This window comes from Lissotriton helveticus, chromosome 11 (assembly GCF_964261635.1).
Source record: "Lissotriton helveticus chromosome 11, aLisHel1.1, whole genome shotgun sequence".
NCBI lineage: Eukaryota > Metazoa > Chordata > Amphibia > Caudata > Salamandridae > Lissotriton > Lissotriton helveticus.
In genome coordinates this window covers 155,814,416-155,833,950 of record NC_136072.1, presented here as the reverse complement: position 1 = coordinate 155,833,950, position 19,535 = coordinate 155,814,416, and the positions used below count along the sequence as shown (strand labels likewise).

The window sequence follows — 19,535 nt, the reverse complement described above, 5'->3', positions numbered from 1 at the left end:
TAAACGCCTCGTCAGGGGTGGTAAGCGCTATATAAATGCAATTACAATACAAAAATGCACTCTACTCCTGTCCCAGAATTTCTATGTCCACAGTAAAATAGTAGTAAACTTTGAACTGGGATGTTTCACTGAGGACGTGCCAGTGAGCACCTTATGTTCTTGGCAACAAGATTTTGTCTGTATTGGAATGCCAGGCGAGCATTGTGTCGGGTTTTTGGACCTGTGTTTATTGGCCTGCCTTTGGAAAGATGAAATCAAAGAGCAGTGGTCTGGTATTGTTGGAAATGTCAATTTATTGACCGCAGATCTCCCCCAGGTGCCACATCCAATAATGGTTATGGCACATAAAAGGACCCCTGAATTGTGGTGGAATGTTATGCTCTTGTGTTGTGTGGGATGGAAATTAGGTTTTAATGTTGGCGGCTTTGCTGTGTTTTTTGTTTTTTTTGTAGAATGAGTGATGTCCAATTTTAGGAATATCACATACTAGGATCCGTGTATGGTGGGGGTACATTGTGCCCTTCTGTGCAGTGGGATGGAAATCTGATTTTAAATTTGACAGCTTCCGGGTTAGTGTTTTAGGTAGAGTTTGTCATATTAGCACACCTTTTTCATTGACTTTTGTCTTGCCTTCTCAGACTGTGTACTTGCTTGAATCTCATTAAAGGATAGGTTTCTTGGTGGAACCTGAGATACACCAAACTCACTGTTGGGGAAACTCTATTTTTTGCTGTACCTTAAAATCTTCAGATAAAGTTTATAGATGAATTTTTTTCTGGTGCCCATTATAGAAGAATGTTTATAAATTGTTCAGGCATCGTGGTCAGTGTAAAAGTCTTTATTATATATATATATATATATATATATATATATATATATATATATATATATATATATATATATATATATATATATATATATATATATTATATATTTTTTAATCTATGCATCCAGTATCTCGCAGGAAATTGTGCAGACTTGTGCTTGTATCCATGCATCACATAAGAGGAAATGTTATGGACCTGTGTGTGTGTGGCAGAGAGTATATATTGTGCAATAATTTAGCTAAACATAGTATTCTAACCTATAATTTGTCTGATCACACAAGGCGGATGTTACCTTCAGGGGATCATATTATGGGTGACATCCCAATTTTTTTGTGTGTATGTTACCAGGTCAGTGGTGGCAGTTATTTGTCTACAAAATGCTTTTTATTGTATTGTGGGTGGGTGTGTGTGCATATGTGTGTGTTAGACTGAAGACAAAGGTAAACACTGTCTATATAATCCTGAGACAGACCAGCCCAACTTCATTGAAAGATTTGATGACTCGCCGGCGTTTTTCATGCCATCTGCTTATTCTCCGTCTAAGATCACACCAGGTGTTTTGCTCCACTTTACAGAAATCCTGTGAATCATTAAATAAACCTCTTTCCTCATCCATAAAAACTCTTGTTGCTCAAGTATTGCAGGTTTCAGAAAAACTGAGACCATGTCCGCCTACAGCTTTAGTTCTCGTACATGTCCAGGCTACTTTCCTAAATTAGACTATACAAGAATACCCTGCGGAAACCTGGTCCTAAACGTTTACACCCATGTTGTATGCAGCATTATGAGTATGCTTGTGCGTGGTTGCGTAATGTCCTACACTGAGGAACACCCATGTTGGATCTTGGTTTTTGTTAAAGAGTGCGTATAAGGCAATCATAAGCAAAGCTTGAGCTGTTCATATACCGCTCTCAACATAAGTGATTTACTGCGAAAGCACTATATGCAAAAAGACACCGAAACCTACTTGAAATCAAGTTTAACTGACTAGATGCACATAAATATTTTATGCCATTAGAAATTGTCAATTTTGTTTCGGAGTACTAGCTTTTGCTAACACTGATTATTTCACAAGTTGATTTAAATGTATAAACATATACTGGTAATTGTCCCAGTCTCTCGAATCAGTATGTCCCACATAACTGAGGGTTTGTCGTTTATTCAGTAGCCTTGAGTAAGAATGACAGTTTTTTTTATTTTTATACAAATATGTATAGAGAGCTGAGCAAAAATTCTACCCACCCTAACGCCATCCTGTGTGCAACCACCACGGGTGCGGAGTGTTTTCTTGCGTAAATTGTTTTATAGCATTCAGTGTTGACCATTATTAGATTGGCCTTATTAAGAATGCTATAAAATATGGCTTAAAAAAATGCAGGTTTTTCCCTATGAAAAATATTCTGCAAATTCCCTAATAGAATGGTTTGGATGGAACAGGCTTACAACGAAGGTGATGGGTACAAAACTGTTATTTAGAATTCTCAAATCAGGATAGATTTGTTTTGAAAATGGATATTACAGTGGTATTAATAAAGAATATATTCAATCACATGTTGAGGACCATTGATTCTCTGGGGGCATGACTGTCTGCAAAGTAAACCCCACCTACCCTGAAAATTAAACCTTTTCAGCGAGAAAGTCTGTGTTGCTTGAATGTGATATTTTCAAGAGTAGTTCTTGAAATTAAATTGTCTGGTCACTGTTTGCTGTTTAATCATAATTGAGCTTAGTGTACAGGCTTACAACGAAGGCAATAGATACAAAACTGTTTTTTATAATTCTCAAATTAGGATATATTTGTTCTAAAAATGGACATTACAGTGGTATTAGTAAGGAATAGATTCAATCCCATATTGAGGAACATTGATTCCCTGGGTTCATGACTGTCTCCAAAGCAAACCCCGCTACCCTGAAAATGTAAATTTTTCATCGAGAAAGTCTGTTGCTTTAATGTGATATTTACAAGATTAGTTCTTGAAATTAAATTGTCTGGTCACTGTTTGCGGTTTAATCATGTTCGGGCTTAGTGTACCGGCTTCCATACACATTGATAGCTATGGCATTTCCAAGCACCCAGTTATATCACACTAGGCATTGAGGGGCAGTGATTGCCTTTGAGGGATGCTGTGTGGCACAGTTTCTAGTGATTGTGGGCTCCTTAGGTTTTCCTATATGCATTTTTATTTTATGGTGAACTTGATGGTACTGTTCCTTTGATATTTCCCCTCTCTATGTTGCTTGCTTCAATGGGTAATTCTTGATATCATATTTTTTTGTATTGATCCTACATTTTTTACATTATTCCTGGACAGAATGTTATTCCTGGCAGTGGAATAAGGCCATTTCATAGATGTGCTTGTGCTGGTGGTGATGTAGTAACTGCTTATAAAACCCATTTCAAATAGTTTCTGTAAGTCCTACGTCATATCATTAGGCTTGTGCAAATTTCTATAATCGTTTTATTTGGGGGAGGATGGAAAAATTGGTATTAATAGTGTTTTTTTGTTGTTGTTGTAAATTATAACCCATTCCTTTGCCCATTTCTTGTAGAAAAATGGTCATTTATATTTAAATTTTTATGATTTAGCTAACAATGTATGAGATCACTCGTAACTTGAATTTCAGCTTTTTTTTCGTTGGGTCTTCTTGATTGCTCGAACGAATGTCTTATGTGGTTGTGATACAAGTGGGAATGGTGTTATGTGCGATTGTGAAAAAATGTAAGCGGTCCTAATTTAGTTTAATTTAAGTCTTCATATGGTTTCAAAACACATCATTTCCAGAAAAGGCAATTTGCTCATGTGTTTGTATAGTTCTGTATGTTTATCTACCTTCTGTGGTTGTGAACATGTATAAACCACGTATAGGGTAATAGGACCAGTCGTGATGTCGGTAAACATTGACTGAGGCAGGCGGACATCCTGGTGTTAAAAGTACCAGTCTACATGTCATGTTTAGGAATTTAATAACATAGTTTAACAAAAGTAAAAGAGCCGAAACATTTACATTATTTCTCTCAATAACTTGAGTATCACAGTGCGCTGGGAGTTAGAATACTAAATATTCACTTCATCTTGGTCACTTGCAGGGATTGTACATGCATGCGTAAGCCCTTTTTGGGATCATGGTTTGCTGTGCCTGTTGGGGGTACTGCTAGACAATTCATGAATTGTGGGACATCTAGAATGCCAATTTCCGCTTGTAATTGAGGGGTCCCCATTGGCAGTCGCCAGCTTCATATGCCAGATTCATACTTCTGCTCCTTGGGCGAGATGGGGCACACATCTCCTGGAAATTGCGACTGAATATGCATGAGATTAGGGTACATATGGCTGGCATGATTTGCATATTGATTGGGCTTCTGGAAAGCCTGACTGATTTGTGGCCCAATCGACTCTAGTTCCATTTCATAATTTGAGCCTAGCTGTCAAAGAATGTTTTCCCTGAAAACGCATTTGTTTATTTTAGAACACTTTTTTTCTGCGCACTACTCTTTCTTTGACACCCCTTCATTTGGTTTCGAAAGGTGTCTTTCAGAATTTTATGCATATTGGTGTTTGTGAGTGCCAGAGAAGATAAATTACAAAGTGACAAAATGTGGAGCGCATGACTTTTTGATCTTCCGTTAACAGGAAGTTACCCTTGGTGAATTCTTACTGCTACAGGAACTTAAAGTTTCACCCCAGTCTTCATACATGAATTCAAATTGACAACTAATCAGATAGGATTCCCTGTTAAAAGCCAGGTTTCAATAGTTGGGTGCAAACTCTTTATATTACAGACTGCTGTTTGGGCTGATACGTATTTTTGACTTCATCTTGGAAGGCCTTTGGGTCTAGTTGGGCGCGTAAAGAAAGCGGGTGCTTGGAGACGTTGAAGAATGAAATGACACTAGAGGCTCACCATGTCTGCCTCTTTATCCTTTTTCAGGAAGATCAGGACCTGCCAATTTGTCAGTAAGTGCTGCTGATCACGTAATGAAGGTCTGCTTTGTCTGCAGGATTACTGTAGACCACAGGCTAAGCCTAGACATATGATCAGCGGTAATTGTTAGCCGCTAATTGCTCCAACTCACCTGTGAAACTTCCCAGGGCGTGCTGCACTCGACAGGCCATAGAAATCTTCGGTTCCCTGTGTCTTGATACGCCACTCTTACCTGCAAGACGGCAGCATGAGCCATAGACAGCTGGAGGTAGAGGTTTCAGGAAAGTCTCCGAACTGTCTACAGTTTCGCTGTTCTTGTCGGCAGGTACTCTTTTACTAGACAATAGAGGCATGGACAACAAGCGCTGTGTAGGATAAACGCTTTTAAGATGCCCTAATTTCTTCCACCTTGTGCGCAAGATCCAATTTCATCGGTTGATGGGAAAGGACGATAAGGCCATTGTTTGGCTAAACTGTGCTCCGACTATTAGCTTCATGAGGCAGGAGCGAGGTGGAAACCTCAATATTGGGTAACACTTGTGTATGCTCCTGTGGGGGATGTTTGGCTTGGTGTGTATCGGTTAACTTGAGAAAAAGGTGACGTGATCATTTTATGATGTGATCCTATGAAAGAATGTACCCCTTTTATGCTATAAATTAATCTTATTTCCAGTAACTTGTTCTGTAATCGTGTGTACATATTTTCAGTGTCTAAAAGTTATTCATCGTCTCTAGATACTTAATGGGATATAATTGTGAAATCCCAGGAATCCATGCAAACATCATCATGTTCTAATAGCTCCCTTGTGAGAGGTTTATTGACTTATTGTTTTAGGAGCTTTGTAAGTGATGTTTGCAGTTTTCATAAGGAGGTTGAATACAGGCCTCTGGATTGGGGCATGGGTGATAATGGTTTTTAAGAACTGTAGACCAGCAGACCAGCATCAACTCCAACAGAAGATGACCATGTGGTGAGAACTGAATTTGTCAACTGGTAATGACCCCACAATAAGTTGTAATTTTAAGGATAGTGCCTGCAGTACATCTGCATACTCTGAGGTTCCTTTTCCTACCACATTAGAAGTGAGATTGGTCCTACTATTAGTTTAGTTTTCTCATCATTTCTGTAAGTGTAACCATTTTTTTTTCTCGAAGAAATCAAATTAATTTCCCCAAACATCGTTTCTGTAATTTATCGAGTTGCCGAGTGAAGTTCTTCTATTGTTTGTCATTGGACAATTGAATCCTCGTCAAAACTTCTGATTGCCTAGATGCCTAAAAGTTTGAAGACCTTATCTGCCAGGCAGTGTATTTCATAGAGGCATTTGATCTTGAAGCAGATACAACAGTTGTGACCTGAATATATTTTTAAAATCTATGTCTGTATTATATGGCTATTGCTTGGAGTGGTAATACCAAATGACGGCACAGTATTTCGTATTCATAATTGGCTAGTTGAGCTAGGTTCTCAGACAAGGACTACCACCAAGTGATGCACCATCAACAGTGTGGATCGTGCTTTGGTGAATAATGGTTGACAGATCCTCTGTTCCTTGGCTGAGGTGTAAGGCTCAATATCTTTGACACGGGATAAGGTGGACGAGAGAAGGAGCATACACTGTCCGCGCATTCAGAAACTGTGATTGGTTCAGGGGTCCAACTTTCTCCATGGTCTACCTGTGCACATAGACCCTTTATTTGAAAGTAACCAAAGCACACACAATTGGGCCAGATGGCCGACTGGTTTGGATAGACCTGCTTCCAGGGAAAGAGAAGACCCCGGCATTTAAACCTTGGATGTTTGAGGAATCGGCTCAGATCAGCAAGTTGGTAGGTTGCACGTGCCAAGTATGATATCATTTTGGATACACATATATGTGAATGAACAAGGGCTGGACTAGCCCCTCTTCTTAGCCATTAATAATACTTAAAAAGTTATCTTTTGGGACCCGACTATAGGCCCACCAGATGATACAGAGGTGGACAGCAAATGTAGAAACTACGACCTGTCTGCTTCAGTTACAAAGTTTGAGCAAACCATTAACAAACACGTAAAGGAAGTCAAAGGTCTGGTTCAGCGGCATAGCTTGTGAGTCAAAGCCTGCCTTGTGGAGACCAGAAAGGGCCAAGTGGATGAAGAACCACTGAAGAGCTGACCAAGCTGATTCGGTCTACGAAGGTGTTGAAGATCCAGCTGGCATTCCATGCAGCACTTTTAATCTGAAAGACCTGGGCAATGCTCAGTATCCATGAAGACAAAAGAAAGTAAGAAAGCATGGCATTCTTCCGCAAACCCATGGTATATTTTGGTAGATCATTCCATCTACCTTTTACTGGACAACATCACCCCAAATGTAAGGTAGAAGAGATCTGAAGATGGAGCACGTGGCTTTGCAATTTGGAAAAAAATATTGCCGAAAATGCTAATTTCAAGGGTCGAGAACTTGTACCATTAGAAATCCTGAAATGCTTTACCGGTAAGCATTTCAAGACCGATAATGTGGGATTTAGGGCTGTCTTGATTATTCAGAGGAATTATTTAAATTCAATGCCACACAGAAAGAGAGCTGTATCCCAAGAAGTGAAATTAAGAGCTTGGCATATAGGATTAAATCTTTTACAGTTTTCGGCATGTGAGGGTATGGTGCAAACACAAATGTGGCAAAAAGTCTTCAGAAGAGTAAGGGGAGGAGAAGGATAATCTGGAGTTTAATGTCCGTTTTGGGAAGCTATCTAAACCAGTCCATAATTTTGAGTTAATTTGTTTAATTAAAGTTGCAATTATCACTGAATCAAGAGACAGAGGGCATCATTCAGAGTTTGGTGGGCAGGGTACTCAGGGGCAAACACGATGGAGAACCCTGTCCGCCAAACTGATGGTCTGCCCACCTTACTTAGAGTAGGGCCGACCGTAAGCGTGCTATCAACAGAGCCCCCACCGGCTCTGTGGACAGAATCCTTTCGTCGACTGCCTGATCAATATAGAGGCTCTATTAGAAAGGAATTAACAATGTCCACCCTATTTTGGGTGGATGGTGTAAAGACCTTTGTCACTTGTCCCTTACTGCCAGAACGAATCTGAGAGCAAGAGACCGAAAAAAAAGCAATAATAACCCACACACACTGGGAGAAAGTTTTCAGGGTGTGAGGGCCATTAGTTGTTTCAAGAACAAACTTCCACTTTTGAAGTATTTTAATTATTTTTTTTTTTTAAACAAAAATCTTTTGAAATGTTGGACAGCCAGCCATCGTGGCTGATGGTCCTGTCCATCAAATTTTTCATACATTGACAGGAACCGCCATGGCAGTTCCTGTCAGTATACAGAGTTGTTTGCAGGGCTTGCGGACAACTCTAAACTTGGCGGGCGAAGGTCCCTCGGGATGGGCAAGATAATGTCTTCCACCATCCCGACAGAGTAGCCTCCATCTGAAATAAATTGGGCCCAGAGTGTTGAACTATAATTTGGAATGCTAAAGTGATCATTTAAGGCCTGAGAAGAAGCATCCACATTTAGGAAATTATCTTTTGTAAACTATTGCATGCGTCCAAGTGAATCTCAGCCATGGGAACTTAGCACCACATTCCTGTTTTAATACACCGTCTGCACGTCTTAAGCCTGACATCACGTCAATTAGTTTTGGCACCCAGACCTGTTACAGTATTCCCTTCCCTGCCTAAGTGGATTTCACCTTCTCTATAAAAATATTCTCCGCAAGTAGCCCGCTGCCAAAGAATATATTAGTTTTAACACCCAACAACTGTATTAGGCTCAGGACTTGCTCAATAGAAATTATGTTGAAATGTGCTTAATAAGGATAGTGCTGACTTACCTTCTTCTATAAGACGAAAAGTCAATTGCATTTAAGCCAAACCATAGGTCAATCGGTTTAGGGCTGGTGTGTTGAAAATAATATCAGTCAATCTGTAAATACAATTGGATCGCAGTAATGGGCGCAGCGAATGTGCAGGCTTCCCGCTCCTAACGTTCCGGTGTTACTTCTTTCCATTCAGTACTACTTGTTGAATAAATGCAAGCTCTCCAGATAAAGGTAATAATAACATTCAGGCTACTTTTTCTTGTGCCTTCATATTAACCACAATTACGTCACATCCTCTACTGGGAAAGGGAGAAAGCAAATTGCTTGAAAACTTATGTAGTATTTTAGTGCATTTTCATCTGAGTATTTACAAGGGTCTAACTCAAAAAAGATTTCGAAGTTCTATGAGTCGAGGCATTTATTGTACCCGCTGGGCTGTTCTGTTAAAAATGAATATATGAGATACACCATATAGCCAATTCTTCTTTGTGTCATTATGAGTTAGTAGTTTTTAGTTTAAATCTTCTTTTGGTAAATGGCTATCCAATTTGTGCATTTTTTCTTACATCAGATGTAAACCATGATGTATAGTGTGGCATGCAAGTTGCAGTACGCTGAACATATGTACATGAATTAAGGCGCTGTGTCTTTGAATTGTAGAGCTGAGATATACCTCCACCCATTGGTTCAATCCTTGATCTGGGGTTTTGTGGTATTTGATGCATTTACCTAAGGTAATGACACATAGATTAAGAACCCCTTCATCCCCATTTCTGTTATTCTCCTCCATTTTAAGTCAGGGTAGCAGTGATCTTACGTGCATGAATCTGTTTTGAGTGCATGCGTAAATTGATTAATAAAAAAGGCATTTTCATGGTGCATGAGGGATTCTCTAAAGCGTCTCAGTGCATCGAAAGGAGTGAGTACTTAATTAAACTGTCCCACTTGAGCTTGCTGGAATATCCCAAAAGTGAAAAAATAGGCTGCTAAGATCAGAGATGAAAAAGGTAAACTGTTTGTGCTTTGATTACCGCTTGTGCCGTAATTATTTTTTCTTTGACATGGCAATTCCTCTAAGCTGATTCAAAGTTAACTCCTATGTCTCGATTACGATGGTTCTCTTATTTATTTAGGGCCAAAAATGCTAAATATTGGGTGCAAAAAAAATGGTTGCAATTTCCAACCTGTGCTTTTATGACCAGTATTGAATTTTACAAGGCATTTTCTGCTCTAATAAGTAAATTCATAAAATTATGAGTCTGACTGTGTCATACTCCAGCCTACCTAATGAATATTAATGCAAATGGTCACAAATTGCGACTTGATCTGATAGGTGGCCATCACTGGGATGGTGGCATACTGAAGTCAGCCTACCACCATGTCTGTGATCCACTTTTAACACAGTAAACTTAAAAAAAAAATTGCAACCAGTTTGCATTAAAGGAAACATTGATGCGTTAACTTAGTTTTTTTTTTTTTGTGAAGTTTGCATGAAGTTGCTTGTGGTCGCCTGCTTAACTACCCCAACATTTTTTTGTTGACCTTCACAAATGGAAGGAAGCCCAAAGGCTTTCCACCCCAATTTGGGAGGTGAGTCAATGATTTGCGACTTGATTTTGGACGCAAAACTTTTATACGTGGTACCAATGTGGTATATAAAAAGGATGCCTACTGCATGCCCCTTCCGAATACCAAACTGGTATGGAGTCGCTATCCCATTTTAGGAGTAGGTAAAAACTTTACTGATGATTATTAAAAAAACATTAGTACACTTACAAAATAATTTTTGGATTTGCGAATTTGGATTTGGAGAGCCCTTGACCATAAAATTGCTTTATTCTGGCTCATAGTCTTATATGGAGCGAACCAGGTCGCAAAGGATGTAAACAAGTTTTACAGTGATGGAAAACATAGTGGGAGCAGAAAGGTTATAAATGAACATGAAGCATAAAATTGAGCCTCTGGATACTCTGCCTAGCATATGTACAGGGGTTAACACAATAGTGCAAACTTTGATGACAAAGACGTACAAGAGTATTTGCAAAACGCTTAAATTCAGGGCAGGACCATACATGACATTTCCTACAGTGGAAGGGAGAGACGTGGAAGGTCTACACCAATATAGAAATTGAGGTCTTAAGCCATAAAATGTGTCTTACAAAGGAATTTATGGATTGTGTGCAGAAGGAAGGAAAGATATAATCCTAGAGTAAAAGGAAAGGTTATAGGGCAGTATTGTTAGCATGTGGTCCTTTAACCATGAGGCGGAGAGGTGAAACTGGGCAGTAGTTGCTTCAGTATTTTTGTTTTTTATATTTTTTTAAAGTGGTTTACAAGGGAATCGGAGATGATCTTGACATTCTAGGAGCACACCTGTGGGAGATTTGGGTCAGGGTTCTCTCTGTAATGAAGCAGTCTCTCGGGCTAGGAGACGCACATTTGTACGGCGTTGGTATTGATGCCCGGCAGAGATGGTCAGCTTCCCAGCTAGTTGCTCAGGAGACTGCAGTTTTTCTGCAACACAAAACAGTTTGTATGTATGAGCATGGTTTTGTTCTTTGTTTAGAATGTGGAATGAATTTGATTAGGAAGGACATCCAAGGTGGATGGATCGCTCAGGGGGAGAGATCTGATGGTCACAAGCTGAACTTCATCCAAGGTCCCAAAATATACCGCTAAGGAATAAAATGAATTCTAATAAACAAAAAAGCCTCAATAAAGTTAGTGTCATCCACATAATGCCATCACTCATGTGGCGGGACAGATCCCAGTTTGATATATTGATTATAAAGTCTGTGAAATGTGCTGGTTAGATACCACTTTAGAATTAAGTCTTCCATGGCAGTTCTAGCGCTCCCAAGACCCCCCCTCGCAGTGACGATGTCTTGTGGAGGCGGGATTTGAAACTCTGTGCTCATTCCTTTTTTCCTCTTGCTGATAGTCCCAGCACACACACCATTTGTGGGAATGCTTTTAGTTAAGTAGACCTCAGTCTACTGTGGTCTGGATTAAGACCACTAACATTTTCACACAGACCACAAAGTACATTTCCAGATGGGATTGAGTTTTGATCCGCTAGTCTTGAGCCAGATTCAAACTAACTTCTAAGTGACTAAACACCACACTGTAGACCTGTGCTAGTAGCATTGTGTTGAACCTTTCTCGTGTGTGTGTTTTTTTTGTTTGTTTTTTGGGGGGAGGGGGGCATTCTTGAGACTGTTTGTAGGCTGAGATCTTTTGATGGTTGTTTAACTTATTACAGTAGTTTTTGAATTTGTGCTAGGATTCTGATGGGTCACACACTTCTGTATGCTCTTCATTCATAGAATGACATTTTAACCTTCATATATCTAACCCCCGAAAGGAAAGCGAAACACTGTGAAGCAGTTTCATACTTCCCCACTTTGGGTGGTATTGAAAAGGTCATTATGGTGCCCAGTTGCTTTAGTTATGATATTCTGACCAATTTTAAATGATCAGCAACATGTACAATATCAAACAATACATTTGATTTTTACTTGGTGCTTCACAGAACATTTCTGCCCCTTCTAAGCCATGTAACTAACCGTGTTTACTATTCGCATCTGTACTAGTATTTAGTTTACAAATCTCAAAGCAATGGTTGGGTCTTTTGGTCTTGCTGGGATTTAAACCTGTGATCTGTAGATGTGACGGTTAACGCGGTAAGCAATTAACAGTTTGCTATAAAATGGCTGCTTTCCCTTAATCCTAATCACTACTGCTTTGCTTGGGACAGTCTGATCTGGTAATTAATGAAACACTATTTTAGCCAAGTTACAATCTTGCTTTTATTTCTAGTGTATGTTTAAAAAAAAAACTTGACTATATGTTGTCACAGTTGTTCGAAGCATGCAACGCATGAGTGCAGGTGTTAAGCTAGGTTACACCTATATTTTCTGAACTACACAAAGGAATGCTTTATCAAAAGTTATAGAGGGGCTTAGTGAGTTAACAATGCCTGCTGACATCTGCTGTGATCTGCACATCTGCAGTTTGATTCCTGGCAAGGCAAATTCAGCCTTTCTTTACTTTGAAGTTGGTAAATTGAGTACTGTTAAATTAGGTGATCCTAACATCTTGTATATGTATGGTGCTTAGAACGGTCAGAAGTGTGATATGAAGAACTAAAAAAAAAATGAAAAAGAATGAGAATGCGTAAGTACCAAGTTCTGCTAGCCTTAAAAATTTAACTTAATGTATCCTAATCTGGTTAAAAATTAAATCAATTCAGACCATCCTGCCATTGATGCACAAGTGTTGCTTTAGTGATTAGGTTTAAAATTTGGGTTTGAGAATCACATGTCACGTTTGATTTCTTGTTTGAACTTGCCTGATCTACTGGTTTGGCCTTGCCTGTGATCTACTGGTCTGGCCTTGCCTGTGATCTACTGGTTTGGCCTTGCCTGTGATCTACTGGTTTGGCCTTGCCTGTGATCTACTGGTTTGGCCTTGCCTGTGATCTACTGGTTTGGCCTTGCCTGTGATCTACTGGTTTGACCTTTCATGAGCATGTTTCAGTAAGGAGAAAGAGTGGTTTTAATTAAAAATACAGGTTGGATGTGATGGAACTTCAGTATATACGGGATAACAATGACGAAAGATAGGAGAAAATAATAGAGGGAAGGAGTGCTGAAGCTAAAGATTGAGGAAGTGTTGAAGAGTGAGTGGCTAAATATTTGAAGCATTTCAGAGGTCTGAAATACCATGGTTACTCACCGGTATGAGGTATGGACTTCGAGATTGCTTAAACCTCCAGATGGGCTAATATTGTATTTTTTTAATCGGCTGTTTGTTGAAGGGGTATTTAAATCCTTTCAGCAGATTAAGACCGAGCATAATATTCCACAGAAGGAGTTCTTTAGTTATTTGCAAATATGGAAAATCTTTAGGGAAAGAGTAAGGAAATAGCACCTGGCTGCTTACAGAAATATGTGTATGTTTTGTTGATAAAAACCAACAGAGGACCTCGGGATACTAATTTATAGTTATTAACATTAAGGGCTGACCAGGTGTCTAGATGGACAGGGAAGTGAACAAACCAACTGAGAGAGAAGATGACTACAACAGTAGTCACTCAATCTATGGGTTTGGTAATCCAGTAACTAGAATTGCAAAATTTAGAATTCACCACTACCTAACTGTATTTACCTTTTAATATGATGCCAGCTAAAATAGTTACATTTTGCTGTCATAACCTTAGTCTGTGCTCTAACTTGAGAGCTCAGGAGACGTTTGCAGTGTGCCCAATGGTTTTGGATGTGGTGTTGAAAAAGATTGCGGATGCAAAGGTCTGTTCGGTCTGAGATTTAATAAGGTTATTAAATGTGTGTTTACCGTTTCCATATTTTGATATGGAGATTAAAGATCTCCCAACAGTGGAAGAGCCCTATAAAGCTGGATGCCAAATTGTAGGCACAGTTAGTACTCAACATCTGCAATTTTCAAATGCAAAGAAATTTGGGCAAACTAAGGAGATTTAGACAAGATTGGGGATATGCATCCGTTAGTTGAGGGGAGGTGAACACTGAACGGAGTAATGGAGTGGGAATGAGGAGGAACTATTATTATTTTGAGAGGGCAGAAAAGGACACTTGTATCTGGAATATAGAAAGAAAGGAGGAAGTGCAGAAAGTAAAAACTTCTAGATTGCTCACTGCCTCCCACTTGTAAGTGAGCAGTGTAGGTTTCTACATGACATCATGTTGTTTACCTAGTTTCCAGGCTCTGTATAATAGCCAATGATATATTGTCGTTTAAAATGAAGCAAAATATATTCCAGGCACTACTGTGTGTTTGGGGGGGGGGGGGGTTATAGTCTTAAATTCAGTGGCGGCTCGCAGAGAAGCTGTGGGGCGGTGGTGCAGGGCGGAGGGTTGTGGAGTTCCGACATACGACGGCAGATATTTATTTATTCAAGTAGAGTCCGACATACGACGGCAGATATTTACTTATTTACGTTTACCTTTGCCGTTGTATGTCGGACTCCACTACCCACCCACACAGCCCGTCACCGCCCCACAGTGCTACCTCTGCGAGCTGCCGCTGCTTAAATTCAATTACATGCTGAATGTATCTTTGAACATACTTTGCAAGAATTAAGTGTATCCACATACTTAAGTCTATTCATTTACTCTCTCTTAATTTCTGTTTACAGAACTATTGCCCTGCCTTTCTCTTTGCTTCTAAACCAGACTTAATAAGAACACTGCTAAAACCTAGTCAGAAAAAGCAATGAAAGGAAGGTCAGGGCTTTGAAATGCAGACCTTCCCACAAAGCACACCCTCTTCATTGAACAAATTCTGTTTGGCTGCCGGTCTATCAGGACTCCGCAAATCCTTCGACATTTAAATCCATCAGTTATTGTGCATGAAAAATTTAGGATTGAAAGTGGATATAAAAGTAGGGGTATTTGATATTATGTAAATTTTTGGTAAATTATGCTGTTAGTGAAGAATGTGGGGTGGGTTGCGTTTATCCCATGTGAGATTTTTTCACACCAGCCCATACGTAATTCGCGTGAAAATAGTCACACAAGGAACCAAAAAGAAAGTGGCTCTAGAACAAAATGTCTCCGGGTGATGAATTTTCTGCATAGCACACAAAATTATCTCCTTTTGTGTGATCTGAAATTTGGGCTTCTACCGTAGGTATTTAAATGTTATCCAGGCCTATGTCAAAGGCATTGGCAGTGTAAATTTGGACAGAAGACCCTCGAAGTGGTTGGGTGACCTGCAGTGCAGTTCACAGCACAGACACAGAAATTAGGGGTGTGCCAAGTTAAGAACTTTTTCCTCCTGTGAATACCATATAGTTTCCAGAAATACTAATTTTGCCACCTGTAGATCGTGAACTTTTCTGCATTGGGTTTTCAAGCATGGAAATATTGCTAAATTTCACAGAAAAACTGTAGAAGGTGTAGGCATACAACAAGACAGTTTGCAAACAATACATAATGCACGAGTTAGCATGTACATGAGATTTCACTTGCATTAAACAATTGTGCACATCTGATCTATACTTCTCTTTTGAACATAATATTGAAAAATCTGTAACGATTGAATTTTCACGACTGTCAGTTGAAAAGTAGAAAAAAAGCCAACCTTCCAGAGTTGTCGGGCAATAGTAGCAGCCTGTAAAGTTGTGTGGTTGTAAGATCTAAGGGAGCGCTATCTGTTGTTGCAAGTTTTGCAACTTCCTGAACGGGTTGGTGGTCATTTGTAATTTACACTTTGGTCATGCTAATAGACGGTTGGAACTTACTATAATGAGTTATGATTTAGTTGGAATAGTAAGTAAAGTTCTAAAAAAAAGGTGCCTTGTTCACCCAAGCTCACCTGTTTTTTGATGGATGATCTTGCTTGCTTTTTAAAAATTTTTTTTTTTTTTTTTACTGCTCTGAATACTTGGACTCACATTTTATCGAGTGAGAAAACGAAAAGATTAACATTAAAAATTGGGATTTTTACGGCGTTAAATGCATTTTGAAAATAACTAAAATAATAAGCAATCTCATAAAGTACAACTTATATCTAGTAATTGATAATACAATCTAATTTGTGACCCAGTTTTATGTTGTGGAACAAGTATTCAAGAAGGAGACTGAAGTCACAAAAAGTTTGCATGCTCCTACACTTTGGGCTTCATAAAAATAATTGTTTCAAATGTATGTCGTTTTTTTGTGTGAAGCTGATGACCTAAAAATTCGCCTTCTCTGCTTTTGAATTAAGTAGGGACAGTGATTTAATTCTAGTGACGCAAGGCCTCCAAGACCCTATTCATGGCTGTACATTTGATAAAAGCAAGCGTAAGGATGCCCTAGGAAGTGTTCATGGATGCAAGTTAGCTGTGCTTATCTCAGGTGGTGGTCACCACCACTTTCTTTTTGGAGGACCAGGATTTAATCTTTATCATCAGACTTTGACGAATAACAAGCCAGACGGCGATAGGAACTGGAGAAATTTAGATGATAAAGATACGAAAACCGTGACAAAGGGGGATAACCGGGATAAAAATGCCAGAGATATAGGAAGGGTATAGTAGTGAAAGAGAAGGCATGAGGAGGAATGTGAACTAGGCAGCCTTGATATTATAGAATCATGACTGGCATTCAATAGCACCAGTGCAGGATACTGAGGAAAACCTTGGGCCGCCGCATATGTTCGACAGTGTTCACTCTATCAGCCAGGACCTTGCGCAAACAGGAAGAATAATATTTTATTCGTTGGGAGGATTCAAACAGTAGCTGCCAGAAGACGAGACAGGCGGATGGCATGGATATGTTGAGGCCTATGTTGCCTACCCATGCGGCTGCTTTGCTCAGACGTTTGTGTGGCTCGTAAAATTGTTAGGGCAGACATCTGGGACTGTTGCATTAATAAATAATTCTGCAAATAAATTGTAGTTGGCTGTCTGGTTTATCAAGCAAAGCTATATATTGTGACGGTTTTATCAATCAAGAGAGTATGATCGAAAAGCAGTTTGTATTCATCTTAACACCTACTAGGTACGTGGAGGTGTGCATTATAGAAAGCAAAGGATCAGCTAACCCGGTCAATCAAAATGTCTATGCTCTTGCTGAGTCTAAACCAATGATCATTATTTATGTAAATGACCAAAGAACACCACTCTCCAGTAAGTTATTTTAACAAAATGATGCAAATTGTTCAATCCCGCCATATCAAATACGTTTATAATAAAATAGAGGGAGTTTCACCCACTCCTCCTTATTGACACTATAAAAACAACCTACACCCTCTTAAAGCAATCGACCTCTGCTCCATGACCTTGTTATGGAGGCTGCCCAGGAAGACGTTTCTTTGTGGACATCATCTCAACACACCTGCATCTTTAGCAGGCAAGGCCAAACCAGTAGATGTGCAGTGCCTCTGAACAGAGAAGGGTGGAAACTGTGGGTGCATCTCAGGCGACCTTGCTGCGGCTCCTATGTCTACCGGTGCAAGGATGATCCTTCGGTTAAAAAAAGAAAAATGCGAGAATTGCTCATTGCCTAACTTGTAATTGTTTTAGAGGCTAAGGTATTTTGAAGATGCTTCCAAAGACATCAAATTTGGTGGCATGGAACCTTACTGTTCCATGTTCCTTGATGTATTTCACTTAGGAGACCACTGTTGTTGACTTGTTAGGATAATTCCCACTTTTCAAGCCCAGGTTAATAAGGATCTCAAAGAAAAATTGAATTTTGTTTCAGTTGTCAGGCCCATCATCCGCTCTTGTTTCAAGCAGGTGAGTACCCCAAAGGTGCTGTGCTGTACACAGACGTAGACTTTGAACTTAATGGGCGTGACTCATTATTCCGGGAGTACAGAGTTACATCAGCACTGATAGAATGATAACTAGCGCTCTATGCGTGGGTACAGATCTTGAAATTTGCAAAGCTGCATTACACCTTCAGAGGTGCATGGGTGGGATTCAACATGGAAATGCAGAAGCAGACAGTCCTAGGGGAATGGCCAAGGAGTGTCTATGACCTGCAATGCAAATTGGATGATCCCATGTCCAAGTATTTACCATGAAGGTGATCTCAAAATGTCAACCTACTATTGATCGCCCCTAAAAGAGCACCTCCTTGATGTACAGGTGCGTAAGGCTAAAGAAGTGAAGAACCGGAAGTAAAATAAATGTGCAGGTTTTACAGGACCTGTATAAGAAAGAGTGACCTTTCCAGGAATAGCATTCCCCTAGGAGAAATAATTGTGAAACAACAAATTTGTCAACGAGTAGCTTTCTTAAAGCGGGTAGCATGCTATTATATTAAGTGTATTTCTTGAGCACACACTCGCTTCAGCTTCTCGCTGCTAGTTGAGGGGTACCCAGCCACAGAAAGCAGCTAGAAATGTGTATAGTATTGAGATGTGCACACTGCATACATCTCGAGTCAGGAGAGGTACTGTCAAAGTATTCAAAAAGTTTGCGAGGCCACCACTTGCCCTTTCATAGCAGACACACCTACCCATATTCCCATTCTGAATTTTAAGGTCACTACTGCAGAAACAACTCTACCATAACACATTGTCTAGTAGAAAATGTGAAGTTGAGATGGTTCGTAGGCTCTCATTTGGGTTTGTTTTATAATAGTTGTATACCGTCATAGAATCTGGGTACACTGGATGTGGCCGAAACTCCGTATGCCAGCGGTGACTTCTAGGAATATTGATGATGCCTGTCATACTCGTTGTAGTGCTTATCGTCCAAACTCAATATGGATAGTTAAAAAATAAGGGTGTAGTTGTGGTTTGAATATCTGTAAATCCTTATTTTGAACATACCACATCTTGGCATTTCTCTCTACATCTTACCTAGTCTTTTCTAATGTGCCTCGTCGGTCAGGTGTGATATGTGCAGTTTCTTTGACCCTTTTATGTCCACATTACATGATCTGTGAAGTTGTAGTATCCATGCAGTAGTATTGATGGTTGAGGCTGCTGGTGCAACTTGCTGACCATGAGTCTGGGTATTGATCTGGCAACACGAAGTTGGGCCTCCAAAGTCCATTTTAGTCACTGTGGTAGCTTTGTTGTACAGCCGGGACCTAGTTCACAGTCAATAGTGGGAATGTTGATCCTTGACATGGTATAGCACAGTCATTGCAATAAGGAAGATTTCCCATTTAAGGGTGCTTCTTGAACAGAGCAGTCTCTTTAATAAACACCGTAAAATAGTAGAACACTTACAAAGATTGATATTTCTTGCATTAATCATTGCACACAATTACTACCCCAAATAGTTTTTGTCAGTGTGAAGTCTTTGGTTCAGAGACTGGTTTGAGGTTTGGTTTAGAACAAGGAACTTCTTGGTGCTTAAAACATTAATCTATCAAGCTGTGTTCACTACAGTGGCATGAGGATCACTGAAGGGCCACTGTTTTTTTGGGGGGGCGTAACTATGGACTTTGACCCTGAAATTCATTTTTGGGTAAATCGATG

At 39.6% G+C, this 19,535-nt stretch overlaps 1 protein-coding gene across 12 annotated transcripts in view; it reads left to right on the top strand.

Moving 5' to 3' along the window:
• The window catches only part of MECOM (MDS1 and EVI1 complex locus), a 136,049-nt gene that overhangs the window by 5,597 nt on the left and 110,917 nt on the right, over positions 1–19,535 (top strand). The window lies entirely within an intron of this gene.